Here is a 14,197-nt window from a genome sequence, read left to right on the forward strand (position 1 = left end):
CTCTTTCCTGAACTTTGTGCTTCTGGAATTGTCTGTGTACCTCAAGGGAATAGAGGAAACAGTGGCCTGCCATTCTTGAAATGCTTATTTGTCATGGAGGTAGTGTGTTTTGCTGCTGGTATATGGGCATACCTAGGATGGAAGGGCCGATACATTCCCCCTTTTCCTCACCAAACTTTAACAAGTTTGCTTGTGAGATTTCTCTGTGAGCTGATTCTTAACCACGCCTGGCCCCCTCCCCACTTTAGTTTGGTCTTTGTTGCAAAAAAGGAAGGACATCTATTTAAGGTCATTTCTGTTTGTCTCACATATTAAAAACTATTTCAGTACCTGAGCATCTCCATTCTTCTGCACATTTTTTTGGGGGGGAGGGGGGGAGTTATCCTTTTTTTAAAGCAGAGAGTATCTGAGTGTTTCAGCAGTCCCCTGATCCCTCAGTCCCTCCCTTCCCCCATAGGACTGAACATATTAGAAAGAGAGCTTGATGCATTTAGCTCACATACACTAACTGCTTATTAACTCTAAGGTGGCTGGTGAGTCTAACTTTAGACCTGCCACCCTTAAAAGTCTCATTTCTCTCTTTCATTGATATATCTTTTATTCTCCTTAATGGGGGAGGAGGGTCTATTTTTATGTATGTGAAGTAGAAGATTTACCTTTTTTCCTTTGTAGTACTTAAAATGACTTCATTGCATAAAATTTGAGTTTGACTTTAGATGGTCTTTTTTCTTTTTCTTTCTAAAACTTGATATCATTGATTATTTCAAAGACTCTCTTTTGCCTGTCTGTTTAGCAATATTTCCAGTGGTGCTTCAGTATTTCTGTATATTCCAGCTATTTATGGAGTCTTTATGTTTCTCTGCATTTTTTGTTTTATTTTTTGAGGTGTACATACACAGTTACACTTCATGGAGTTGCATCCAGCCAAGTATCCATGTTCTTCTTGTGAAGAGGCAGAGAAAATCACCTCTCCCAAGAATTTCCACCTTCTGACCAAGGGACATGTGTCCTGAAGAGCTGTACGCAGATGGGAGGCAACTTATTTGCTTGTTCTGCTGCTAGAGCTTTGATTTAATTAGAAGACAGGCTGTGGGTGGCCATGTGCAGACAAAGAAGCACCAGACAGAGGCCAGTTAGCCTGGGACAGTAAAAGTAAGTTACGTTCTTTTTAACACACTTTTTTGAGTACCGATGCTGATTCTTGCCTTTAGTGCTAAGGGGCAACTTGTAACTTACTGTTTGTGTTCACACATTAAGTACATCTGTTCTTTTTCTAAGACCCTAGAAATGAAAAGCACTTTTTAGCACAAAGTACCTGCTTAATTGGAAAAGCAGTCGTTTTTTTTTCTTTTTTTTTATAATAAAACAAAACCAAATCAGTTATTACATTCTAGATTAATTTTACACTGCATCAAAAACTTGTATGTTTTTGACCAAGTCAAAACACTTAAGTATAGAGCTTGTCATGTTTCACTTTGTATCAATGGAAGCATTAAATGATTTCAGTCTTTTCCAGGCATTTATTCATGAACTGCATGGACCTCGTCAGATATGTCTGTCTTGGCTGAATCTGGTAGGAGACATGGTTCAAGGCCAGACTTAGCATTTCTGAGGGGCATGTAGCTTTATGTGAGCCCTTATTTTTTCTCTGGGAGTTGTTACTCTCAAGAATATACTACATCTTAGAATTCAGTTTTGAGCTACTTAAAGTTACATATGGTAGTATGGTAGAGTTGATAATACTATTTTGACTGTGTGCAAGCAGTTAAGACTTTTGGACTTTGGAATGTGAAATGTCTTCTAGTTCTGTATTAATGGGGATATTATCCAAAAGAGATTTAATTATTGGGTTACATAGAAAAATGTGGCATGAGTTTCCTGATTACCTAATAGATTCAATTCATTGGCCCTAGGATTTATAGTGCTATGATTTTTGAAATCATGCTATCTGTGTGTGTATGTATTTATTTGGATCTGTATCATCAATTTTATAATCCAGATCTGCTCTCTTTTTTGGTCTTGGTAATGAAGGTGCTAGGCTAAGGAAGTCTTTCTATATTTAGCAAAATTACATGCTAATATACCAAGATGTCCAGTTTGAAAGACTCCCTTTGGAATTTAAGTTTTTGTTTATCTGCCAAACCCAGAGCTTTGTTAAGAATCTGGAGGTACCAGCAGATGGCGTAATGGTTTTTTGCTGAACTCCCACATGGCTGACCATGGTTTAAGTCCCAGACTTGAAACTTATGTGTGCATGCATAACCAAAATCCTGAGAAGAGAATGGAAGAGAGGGGATTGTGGTTTGGCCATCCACCTGGGGGTGATTTCTCGCTTTCTGTCTCTCTGGCGAGTGCATGCATGCTATAAGAAAAATCTCTCTTAAAGGAAAAAAAAAAATCTGGAAAAGAATAAGGAAGAAACAACTTAAGTTACATGATTTTTAAGAATCCATCAGATCATATCCATCAGATCATATTCTAAATACTGCTCTAAAGTAGAGCAAAACACTGTGTAAAAAGTTTTCCCATTATTTATCTACTTCATTATTATGTGTACATCAAACTTTACCTGCACGTTGGAATAATGAATGATTGAATATCTTTGTAGAATACAGCTTTGAATTGAATCCCAGACATCTCAGTTGACTACTTTGACCATTTCTACTGCCAGGGATAGTTTCCTGGCAGTCATTTGCTCTCAGTGTCTAGCTTCCTGCCTGGTATACACATTTTCTGACAGTTCCTGACATGCATATGCCATAACAACAGGGCTTCAACACTGTAACACATTAGGCTTCCCAGAAAACTCAGAGCAGAGCAGTTACTTATGTTTCCCTCTCCTGGAGTATGTGCAGATGGTAACAACATTTTCTAGTGGGTCAGGAGTCTTTTTAATAAGAAGAAGCCTAATTAGTAGAGGACTTGAAAGTTCATAACCATGTCATTTGATAGAGGTATGGTTTAAGTTATTGTAATTCTATGGTCTAGTAAGTTTTTTTGAGTGATATTTCCATATTATTGTCAACATAGTTAAAAGGTATAATTATTTAGGTTGAAGGGAAGTTTAAGTGCCTGCCAACTTTGGCAATGCTGGAGAAACAGCTACATTTGTCTTTTCTATTGTAGCTCATGTGGAAAGGACAATTTCAGGTACCGTGTGTGTGAACCTCTTCCTGGACATCGTAAAGAATCCAGCTAAAACAAAGTTTAAACTATTTCAGATGTGCGAGTCTATTGAAGCCAATATTTTATTTCAGAGATTTGTGTTGTGTTTGACAAGTAACTCTTTGTACTGCAATTCTGTGGTTTTCAATTAAAAAAAGAAAATAAACTGTTCTGATGTCATTTTTCTGCTTAATTATGTTATGTATTTGTTTGTAAATTAGGAAGATTAATAATAGAAAAGAGGTGAGTGCACATGTGCAATTCTGTTTTATTAAACTATTTTAAAAATAAAGAAAATGTGTTCATTTTTGAAAGAATATTTTATGCTAGGTCAACAAATGTTCTAATAAACCAATATCAATATTCTATTATTTCTGACATTTCTAGGAAAGCTTGAGTATTTTAAAACATCATACTTTTTTTTTTGAGAGATTTTTGCTAGAGGGAATGTGTGCTTGCGGAGACAGAGAGAGAAAGTGAGGAATTACCCACCACCCCCCAGGGGAATGGCCATGTTGCAACCCCTCCTCCTCCTCCATTGTCCTCCTTGGATTTTGGGTGTGCATGCACATGTACCCTGTGCGTTTTAAGCCTCTGGGTCTGGGACCCAAACTGCAGTTGACCATATGGGAGTCAAGCGCCTTAACCACAACTCTACCCACTGGCTCCAAAATGCTAGTATGTTTTAGTACATATGCTATGTGTGAGGATTTTTTTTAAAGTATGTTGTCTTTTGTGTAATTGAACAGTCACAAGGATGAACTGTCACAGATACTAAAACTTGGTATTCAACATACTATATTTGACTTAAGTGTTCACAGAGTGTGATGCAAGCAAATGTTCTCTCAACTTACATCCAGGATAGCTAAAATATTACTTTAACACATGTTAAAAGTAGAGCACTGTAACTATTTGGCTAGATATAATTCCGGGCTGTCTAAGTTGAGTAATTTCCTCAGGCATTCCAACTTTGATCAACCACAGCAAGAACTTTCAGCATGTCTGTAAAGCAGCCAGTGAATCTGTAAATATGTCCTGAGGTAGAGAGAAAAGAGAATGCCAAGAAAGAATAGTTGCTGTCATTAAGGAGCAGTTACAGAACAAAAATGGAAAGTTTTTTGTTTCCTTAAGAAACTTTTTTTCTTTTAGATAATTGAGCCTCTGATTTTGAAGTATGCCCTGTGGTTCTGTATTAATGAATGAAAGATACTTCATTTGGGCCTAATAAAAACATGTTCTGGCTAGCTCTGCTGAAACTTATTGGTTAAAGTTCATTAATTTGTTAACTTTCTACTCTTTATAAGTGTATTATTAATTGGCTAAAAATCCAAATATAATTAATAGTATGTATCTCAGTAAAGCATGTCTTAATGGTTTATAGTTGGGCAATATTTGGGTAAAAAAATGTTCTTACTTGACTATGTTTTCAAGAATAATACAATAGACAGCAGCACTGCAGAAATAATCTCATGTGACCCTTTTTTTCAACATGTGGATAGGTTTTCTGGTTTTTATTTTAAGTGAACTGAAAATGAATTTGCAAACGTCCACTGGTTTCCATATACAAGCATTAACGTAGGCATATTTGTAATGGTAAATCTCTGCTACATGAGAATTGCATGTTTTCTATATTTTCGGACACAGTATATCACATAGATATGACATCCCTGGAAATAGTTTAACTAATTGTAAACTGGGTATTAAGTTCGATGCTGTGCCTAGTTTCTGTTCCTCTATTATTTAGTCCTGTGAAATAGATAACAGGACTTCTAATTAGTCCCCATCATGAACATTTGGCCTTCTAGGTCCATCTTTTTTACCAATATTTAGGAGGAATTGACAATCTCTTGTGACTTCCATTATAGATCTCTGTTATCTGCATATTCCAATTATATAGTTAGGGAAAATGAGGTTAACACCGTTAATTTCCTACCAATAAGAAAGTTTTTCCTGTTCATTGAACATTTTTTTAGAACTGAAAAAGGGCAGCATAGCTGGTAGATTTATTAGCCTCTAGTTCCAAGTGCTGTATTCTAAAAGACATGCAGAGAAATGGGGAATGTGTAAGCTGGGAGAGAGGACTGAGGGAAAGTCCTGGCTCCACTAATTGTGATGTTCACTGGGCTGTGTACTTGAACAGATACTGGTTACTTTGTTACTCCTGCTGTGTTTACCTGAATCTTTTTCTTCCTATAAATCTTGTCCATTTGAATGCGATGACTTCTTCAAAATTTAATACTTACTTCATGTGCTCATTGCCTTGGTCTTGAAGTTACTGAAGTTGACACTGAGAACATAGAACCAACTTTTTGCCTATGTTAGGGGCTGATTGTCTCTTAGTTCATTGGGAAACTCATGGTGTATTTTCTTTCTTTTTTTTTTAATGCAAAAATGGACCATGAGTTTTCAGATGACCCAATACTTTATAAATATTGTCTCATCATTCTATAATTGTTTTATCTCATTATCACTTTGCCTCTCCTTCCTTCCTGAAGGATCTTGCTATGTTGCCCAGGTTTGCATAGAACTTGTGACCCTCCTGGGACCAGCAGTTGGCGTTATGGCTATGTCGCTGGACTCCCATGTCATCGACTGTGGTTCAAGTCCCGGACCCGGTGGCTTAAAGTCATGCCAGGTGCATGTGTGTGCGTGCCCAAGATCCCGAGATGAGAATGGAGGAGCAGGGATTGCCGTGTGGCTATCCCCCCTGGGGGGTGATTTCTCACTTTCTCTCTCTGTTTCTCTCTGTCTTTCTAGGGTGATTGCACATGCCCTATAGCAAAAACCTCTTTCTAAAAAACAAAAGAATTTGTGCCCTTCCTGCCCCATCAGCCTTCCAAGTAGCTGAGATTATAGACACATGCCACTATGCCTGGCTATCTGCCATTTTTGCATGTTACCTGAACATTGATGTTCCTTTTTCCCATACACCTCTATGTATGTTGCATGTGTGTGCATGTGTGTGTTTGTGATTACAAACTACTAGTTACAAAAAGAATATCATATTTTCTTTTGATCATGATCAAGAGATTATGTCATTATCATCTTGATAATGGCAATTTACTGCTGGATAAAGTTGTGGTAAACTTATCTATACTAATATATTTGAGAAAAATACAGTGATACTTCATCCTGTGGATTGTGAGTAGAAGGCTCACCTGACTCATTTTGCATAAGCAAGAAAGGTATTGTAAATTCTACTTGTTATAACCAGAAAATCTGTGATGTTTCTAATCAGTATGCTTGTTCTTAGTAAAGGTGAGTTGATACATGGTAGTTAGACTACAATGCAGGTTAAATGATTTCTATATTTATTATCGTGTTCCTTCTTTTAGGAGCAGTAAAGAATATTCACTATTTTAAATATTTAAGCAAGCATGATAATGAAATCATGATTTATTGTTATGACTGGTATTTGTGTCAGAGAGTGACTTTCCCTAAAATCTGTATTGTATGGAAAACTGAAGTCTCACCAAAGCTGAGATTTTTGCATCTGGAGAAACTCCAGACCTTCTTAACTCTTACAAAGTGATGAAGGACAGAGGTTGCAAGGGACATTTCACAGATGTGTGTCTATTGGCTCACAGACTATATTTTAAAAATAGAAATTGTTGTCAGCATTTAAAAACCAGGAGACTCATAAAAATTTAGATTTCTAACTTTCTGTAAAAAAGAAAAAAAAAAAGAAGAGGAAGATATCTGACCACATGGAGCATACATTCTCTCAGGCTGTAATCAGCCAGGCTAAATGAAGCTGCTGCTTTTGAGTGAAACTTACCCCATATTTTAGTTTAAAGTACAACTGAAAATAAGTAATGGATGAAGATGCCAACTTTTGTCTTGTTGCAAAGACCAAGAAAATGAGCTGATGGGTTAACTGACATTTGCTTAGAGCTGTAGAAGCTGGAGATTCTTGTAACAGTGACTGCCACCAAAACTAAGAGTAAAACTGGAATGTGATCTGAGTTAATTTTTTTTTTATCTGAGTTAATTTTTAAAACTAGGACTTTGACTTGTATATTAACTTATTATTTTGAAAATGATCTTGAGATAGAACTAAAGTCTTTTCAAAAAATTACTCACTGAAGCAATTTGAGCCAATCTGAAGTATATTACTCCAAAGAATTTTGGGCTAGAGCTAAAGCAGATCAAAATACTCTGTGACCCAAGTAAGCTTGAACTAATTGGTTCTTTATTTACTTCCACTTCCCAAAAGTAAAATATTGTTTTCAGTATTTGTGGTGAAAAACTCACCATAAGTCCATGCATATTGCACTGATTTCCAAACTTTGTCTTGCAAACTTCTTAAAGGATGTTTAACTTCCAACATAATTTATCTTATCTTGATTTCATTACTCCTTAATGGAAAACATACTAAGAAAAATCATTGATTTGCACGTAATAATTGTGGCTGCATCTGTGATGATTGCCTGGAAAACTTTTTATGTCCATTTGCTAGTGACTTGCTCCCATTATATAATTTTCCCCAGCTCATCTAATTTTTCTCCAAAGTTGAATTCTGGCACCCATAGTGGGTAGCTTTTGCAGCCTCTTAAGGGCTCATTTGTAGCTTTATCGTTCCTCATCTTTGACATTGTTGATAGATACTTTTAAAAACCTCCTCAAAATTAGGTTTGTGGAGAAAGTGAAGTTAAGTAATTTGTAGAGTTCATTTAAATTGGAGTTTCTCAAGGGTGAGGGCCATGGTCCAGCTGGTTGCGAATCATTTGAGGTAGCTTATTTAAAAAAAAAAAAGATTCTCTATGTTTAACTCATATGACCTAAATCAGGGTCTTTTGGAATGGGAGTCTGGAAATTTTTCTTTTTTTTGAGTCTTTAAAAAATTCTTTATTTTGGGTTAATAATAGATATTTATAGTCATAAGAAATAATACAAAGATCTTTGGACCCTTTAACCCACAGTGGTAGAAGTTTAAAACAAAATTTGCATTTAATCTCATTGTGGTTTGAATATCACCCTCAAAATTCATGGTTGAGATTCAGTTGTGATTGTATTAAAAGTGTGAAAACTTAATTTGACTCCAGTGTTGAAAAGAGGATCTTTGGGAGGAGATTATAGCACTAAGATCTCATTAATATGAAGTCCTCATTTTTAACTCCTGGTAGGTTTATAAGGAGAGGTAATGAGATAGAGACACATGGACACTGATACGCACTCCTGTCCTCCACTGTGTTGTAATACAACTAAAACACCCTCACCAGATGTGGCCCCTTAGACTGGGCCTTAGACCTCCAAAGTGTGAGCTGAATCAATCTCTAGTCTCTTCAGTCACCGAGATTCATATATTTTTTGTTAATAGCAACAGAACAGACTAGAACACATTTTTCATTAAAAAATTTTTTGTTACAGTTTTAAAACTTTTTATTGATATAGTATATACAAGAAAGTCTACATGTATTTTATGGTCACAATTCCATGAATATTTTTGTTTTATTATTTTTTATTTAAATTTATTTATTTACATTCATTTACTATACATCATTATAGCATACAAAATGAGATTTTCCATCCAGAATACACTGTATATTGGCTCAGTCAAGCACATCAACATAACGTATTATTGTCAACAAATAATTTTCCATTTCTTGTTTCCTGTATATTTTGCTTTTTTCCCCATCTTTGATTCCTTACCTTTCACCCTGCCATCTCCCACCCTCCTCCCACACTGTCTCTGGTATCCATGGTTGCTTTCTATGTCTTTTTCCCCCCACATTTTATTGATTCACTAAAGATCTTAAATAATCTAAATATTTTCAATAGCAAGCACAGCTGATATATACATATCCATGCCACAAGTCTGACTTTAGGCATAAACTACAGTGAGTAGAATGAACATACTATAAAGTAGCACCTAGGCCTTTTTAGTTCCTTTTAAGTCTAAAATATGCAGCTCTCTTGAACCTTTCTTCAATAACAGCTCCTTTACATATTTTTTTTTTTGGAGAGTTTTTTGCTATAGGGTGTGTGCACTTGCCAGACAGACAGAGAGAGACAGAGAGAGAGAAAGCGAGAAATCACCCCCCAGGGAGGTTGGTCACGCCGCAATCCCTTCTCCTCCATTCTCCTCTCGGGATCTTGGGCATGCATGCACACGTGCCCGGCGTGAGTTTTAAGCCACCGGGTCCGGGCCACAAACCGCGGTCGACTACGTGGAAGTCCAGTGACAGAGCCATTATGCTAACTGCTGGTCCCTATATACCCCTATTTTTGACCCTCCGCCTTTTTCACCCTCTTCTCACACTATCTCTGGTGTCTACGGTTGTCTTCCATTCCTTTCCCTTCACATTTTATTGATCACAGTATTTCTTAAATAATCTAACCATTTTCAATAGCAAGTTCAGCTGGTAATTTCAAGAAAAGCAGTTTTAACTTTAATAAATCAAAGAAATACTAAGGAACTTTGCTTAAAGCTTAAAGCCAGGAAATAGGTTAGAATTATGTTCAAATAATAGGTACATGAACCTATTGACAGTTCAAGACAGGACAAAAATCTTCAAAACGGATGACAACCAAACCTAGAAGAAAATCAGCAATATCTTAGTCAAAAATCATAAAATGCTATTTCACCAGTTCAGTCTCATTTACTTTATCTTCTGTTTTGGTTCGATCTTTCTGAATGAATTCTGGAATTTAATATTCAACTCCAGACTCATCCCTATGATTAAGCTGGCCATTTTCTTAGTTTTTGAACTCTTATTTCTGTGTATCTGTAATTAATTTTTCTGTTATAGCACTCCCTTCAGAACTTCTTGGAGATCTGGTCTGGTGCTGGTAAATTCTTTCAGGTTTTGTTTCAGGTTTTGTTTATCTGGGAAAGTTCGTGTCTTTTCTTCCCAAATGAATGATAACCTTGCTGGGTACAGAATTCTTGGTTGAAATTGCTTTTCCCTTAATACTTTCAATGTATTTTCCCATTCTTTCCTTGCTGGTATTGCTTCCGATGAGAGGTCTGCTGTTAGCCTGATGGGATATCCTTTGTAGGTAACTTGCCATTTTTCTCTTGGCAATCTTAGTATCTTGTCTTTGACTGTGGTTTTGGTTAATCTGGCTATAATGTGTCCTGGAGAAGATCTTACTGGGTTGATTCTATTTGGGGTCCTTTGTATTTCTTGGGACTAGATCTTTGAATGCCTCTCTAGGTTTGGAAAGTTTTCTTGCAGGATTTCATGGAATAGATTATCAATGCCTTCTGGGATACCAGTTATCCGGTTGTTTGGACATTTGATGGTATCTAGTATTTCTCGTATATTATTCTCATTTTGGGGGGTCATTTTCTCAGTTTGCGTGGTGGCTTTTTCTAGGCCAGCAATTTTCTCTTCTACATCTGAGATTCTATTTTCTGTATGATCTAGCCTGCTTTTAATACTTTCAAGTGAGATTTTGACTTCCTGTATTATAGCCTTCATCTCTAACAGGTTCATTTGATTCTTTTTTAAAGTGTGTAGTTCCTCTTTTAGATCTTGCAAGAATTTCCTCACCTCCTGGAACTCGTCATCTCCTTTCTCCTTTCTCTTCTGTGGTCATTGTCTCTCTTTTCCATCTCTGTTAGCTTCACCATTATGAATATTCTAAATTCTTCATCAGACATTTCCATGATTTCCATTGAGCTGTCTGTGGACGAAGAGGAGCTGTTCTTTTTGCTTGGAGGAGAGGTATTTTCTTGCTTTCCCATATTTCTTATGGCCCTGTGGTGATTTCTAGTCATCTTATGGATAGTGTGTATCTTCCTAAGCTTGAAGTTCAATCTGAGTGTTCAGGAGCATGCAGAAGGAGGTGATCTGGAATTTCTTTGCTGTTCCATTTTGATCCATTTGAGTTTGTAGGCTGGAGGCCAAATTATCAGTATAAAATCTTCATTTCTCTTTTTTCCCTAAAATCACTAGTTCTCAGGAGCCATGAAGGTGTCTTCTTCTTAAGGCCTTCCCCCTGCCTCTTCACTTGAGTTTGTGGTCTGGAGGCTAATTATCAGTAGAAAATCTCATCTCTTTTTTTCCCCCTGAAATCACTAGTTGTCAGGAGCCATGAAGGTGTCTTCTTCTTAAGGCCTTCCCCCTGCCTCTTCACTTGAGTTTGTGGTCTGGAGGCTAATTATCAGTAGAAAATCTCATCTCTTTTTTTCCCCCTGAAATCACTAGTTGTCAGGAGCCATGAAGGTGTCTTCTTCTGAAGGCCTGCCCCTTGCCTCTCTAATGACATAGTCCTATGTCACCAGCACCCAGATCAGGAAAACAAATATTAACTCCTCTCCTGAAGGCCACTCATGGCCCCTTTGAGACACCACAGGGTAAAACCTGTTCTGACCTGTATTGCATATATTAGTCTTTCCTGTTGTAGAACTTTATTAAAAGGAATCATACAGATATATATATATATATCTGCCTTTACTTGTTTAGTTGAGGTGAAGTCCATACAACACAAAATTAAATCAGTAATTCTATGACTTTCAAATGTTCGTAGTGTTCTTTAACCATCTGTTGTTAAGAATGTTTTTATCTACCCAGAGGAAACTCTATACACATTAAATAGATGCTTTTCATTTCACTCTTCTCTACCTGCTCGCATCCACTAATCTTTCTGTCTATATTGATTTACCTATTCCAGATATTTTATATAAATCCAGTAATTTCTTTCATGTGACCTTTTGCATCTGGTTGTTTGCACTTGGCATAATGTTTTTGAGGTTCATTCATATTGTAGCATACATCAGTACTTTATTTGGAGGCATTTTCAGCATTATCTGTGTATATACCACAATTTGTTTATCCATTCATCCATTGATGGACATTGGATTGTTTCCACCTTTTGGCATTGTGGATAGTGTTACTATGATCTCGAACAAATATTTGCATACTTGTTTTCAATTTTAGAGGGTACATACCTAGTTTAATTATTTGTAAAACCACCAAAGTATAATATTTTCCACAGCAACTATATGAACCATTTTATATTAGCAGCAACAATATAATATAATAAGAGTTTTGATTTTTCTATATCCTTGCAAGTATTTGTTATTTTCTGGTTCTGTCATAGCCTTCCTTGTGGGTATGAAGTGGTACCTCATTGTGGTTTGGATTTTCTTTTCCTTACTAACAGTGAGGCTTAGCATTTTTTCATGTCCTTTTTGTTCATTTATATATCTTCTTTGGAGAAATGTTTATTCAAGTCTACTCAACTCTTTTGTCCATTTTTAAGTTGAGTCTTTTTTTGTTGTTGAAAGTTGTAGAAGTTCTTAATATTCTGGATATTAGACAATTACTGCACTTTTTGTAAGTTTGCTTTTATGTCAAAAGGAAAAATAAATTGTGACTACTCTTGTGGTCTCCTCGTCTTCCCTTTATAGCCCTCTCACTATGCCCAGTATTCCCTGTCTATTTTAATTTTCACCACTGTATTTACTGCTACATTATATATCATCTATTGTACGTAATTTCTTGTTGTCTGTCTCCCTTAGCTAGAACTGAGGCTTTATGTGGGCAAGGATATTTTTCTGTTTTGTTCACTGCTATAACCCATGGTTTAGATCAAGGATTGGCAAATATGGCCTGACAACCAAATCTGGTCTGTTGCCTGTTTTCATTTTCTTTCAATTTTATTTTATAATTTCTTATTTATATTTGATTTTTATATATTTTATAGCATATCACATTTCAAAGCATGTATGTAGTGCATGATAATTAAATCAATATATATGTATAGATATATACTTACACACATATATAATTTTCAACAAAGAATCTTATGTTTTTGTGTTTGTTAAAATAAATGTCTTTGTCCTATGTTCTTGCCACCCATCCCCTACTATCCACCCTGCTTTCAAACTGTCTCTGGAATGTATGCTTGCCCTCTCTATTATTAATTATGTCTTCAGAACTTTACATTTCTGCCACAGAGTGCAGCCATTCAGTATGGATTGAGTGGGGATTTCATATCCTGGCTTTCATACCCTGGCTTTCCCCATGAGTAAGTCTTCTGTTTTCACCCACTTTGTATCAAATGACAGAGTCTTGCTATTCATTATGGCTGAATAGTATTTCATGATGTATATGTGCCACACTTTTTTTTCAATCCAGTCATCAGTTGTCAGGGATTTAGGTTGATTCTCTATCTTAGCAATTGTAAATAATACTACAATAAACATAGATGTTCAAGTATTTGTTTTTTGTCCTTTGGATGCCTTTTATTTCACTCTTTTGTCCTTTGAATAAATACTAAGGAAAGGGAGTAGTGGGTTATTTGATAGTTCTATTTGTAAATTTCTAATGAACCTCCCTATTGTATTAATTTACATTCCCACCAACAGTGAAGTATAGTTCTCTTTTTACCATAGCCAGCACTTGTGATTCTTTGTTTTTGGATCATATCCAGTCTTACCAGGGTTAAGTCATATCTCATTGTGGTTTTTGAATTGCATTTTCCCTTATGATGAGAGATATTGAATTTTTTATGAACCCCCCCCCATTTATATGTCTTCCTTAGAAAATTGTCTGTTGAGCTCATTTGCCAATTTCTTTTTAATTTTAATTAATTAATGTACATACCCACCAAGATTAATATAACATTTTTTTTTTTTTGAGAGATTTTCACTGTAGGGCGTGTGCGCTCGCCAGACAGACAGAGAGAGACATAGAGACAGAAAGCGAGAAATCACCCCCCAGGGGGGATGGTCACGCCGCAATCCCTTCTCCTCCATTCTCCTCTCGGGATCTTGGGCACGCACGCACACGCGCCCGGCGTGAGTTTTAAGCCACCGGGTCCGGGACACGACCCGCGGTCGACTATGTGGGAGTCCAGCGACATAGCCATTACGCTAACTGCTGGTTCCCCACTGTTGCCTGTTTTTGAATGACCCACAAATTAGGAATGATTTTCACTTTCCAAAATGATTGAAACAAAATGAAAAGAGAAATAATATGACATCATAAAATTGTATGAAATTATATGAAGTTACATAAATCAAGTTTTGTTGGAACAAAGCCATACTCATTCATTTGTGTATATTCTTTAACATTTT

General features: G+C 36.3%; 1 protein-coding gene across 4 annotated transcripts in view; it reads left to right on the top strand.

Moving 5' to 3' along the window:
• TASP1 (taspase 1) overlaps positions 1–14,197 on the top strand; it is a 312,198-nt gene that overhangs the window by 24,707 nt on the left and 273,294 nt on the right. The window contains exon 3 of one of the 4 annotated variants that reach the window (XM_027770009.1): positions 886–1,152. The exons of the other annotated variants lie outside the window; for them this stretch is intronic. The gene's annotated coding sequence lies outside the window, so the exon portion shown is untranslated. The remainder of the gene's footprint in view (positions 1–885; positions 1,153–14,197) is intronic. 4 annotated transcript variants of the gene reach the window in all.

Source organism: Tupaia chinensis, unplaced genomic scaffold (assembly GCF_000334495.1).
Source record: "Tupaia chinensis unplaced genomic scaffold, TupChi_1.0 Scaffold000101_1, whole genome shotgun sequence".
NCBI classification, from domain to species: Eukaryota; Metazoa; Chordata; class Mammalia; order Scandentia; family Tupaiidae; genus Tupaia; species Tupaia belangeri.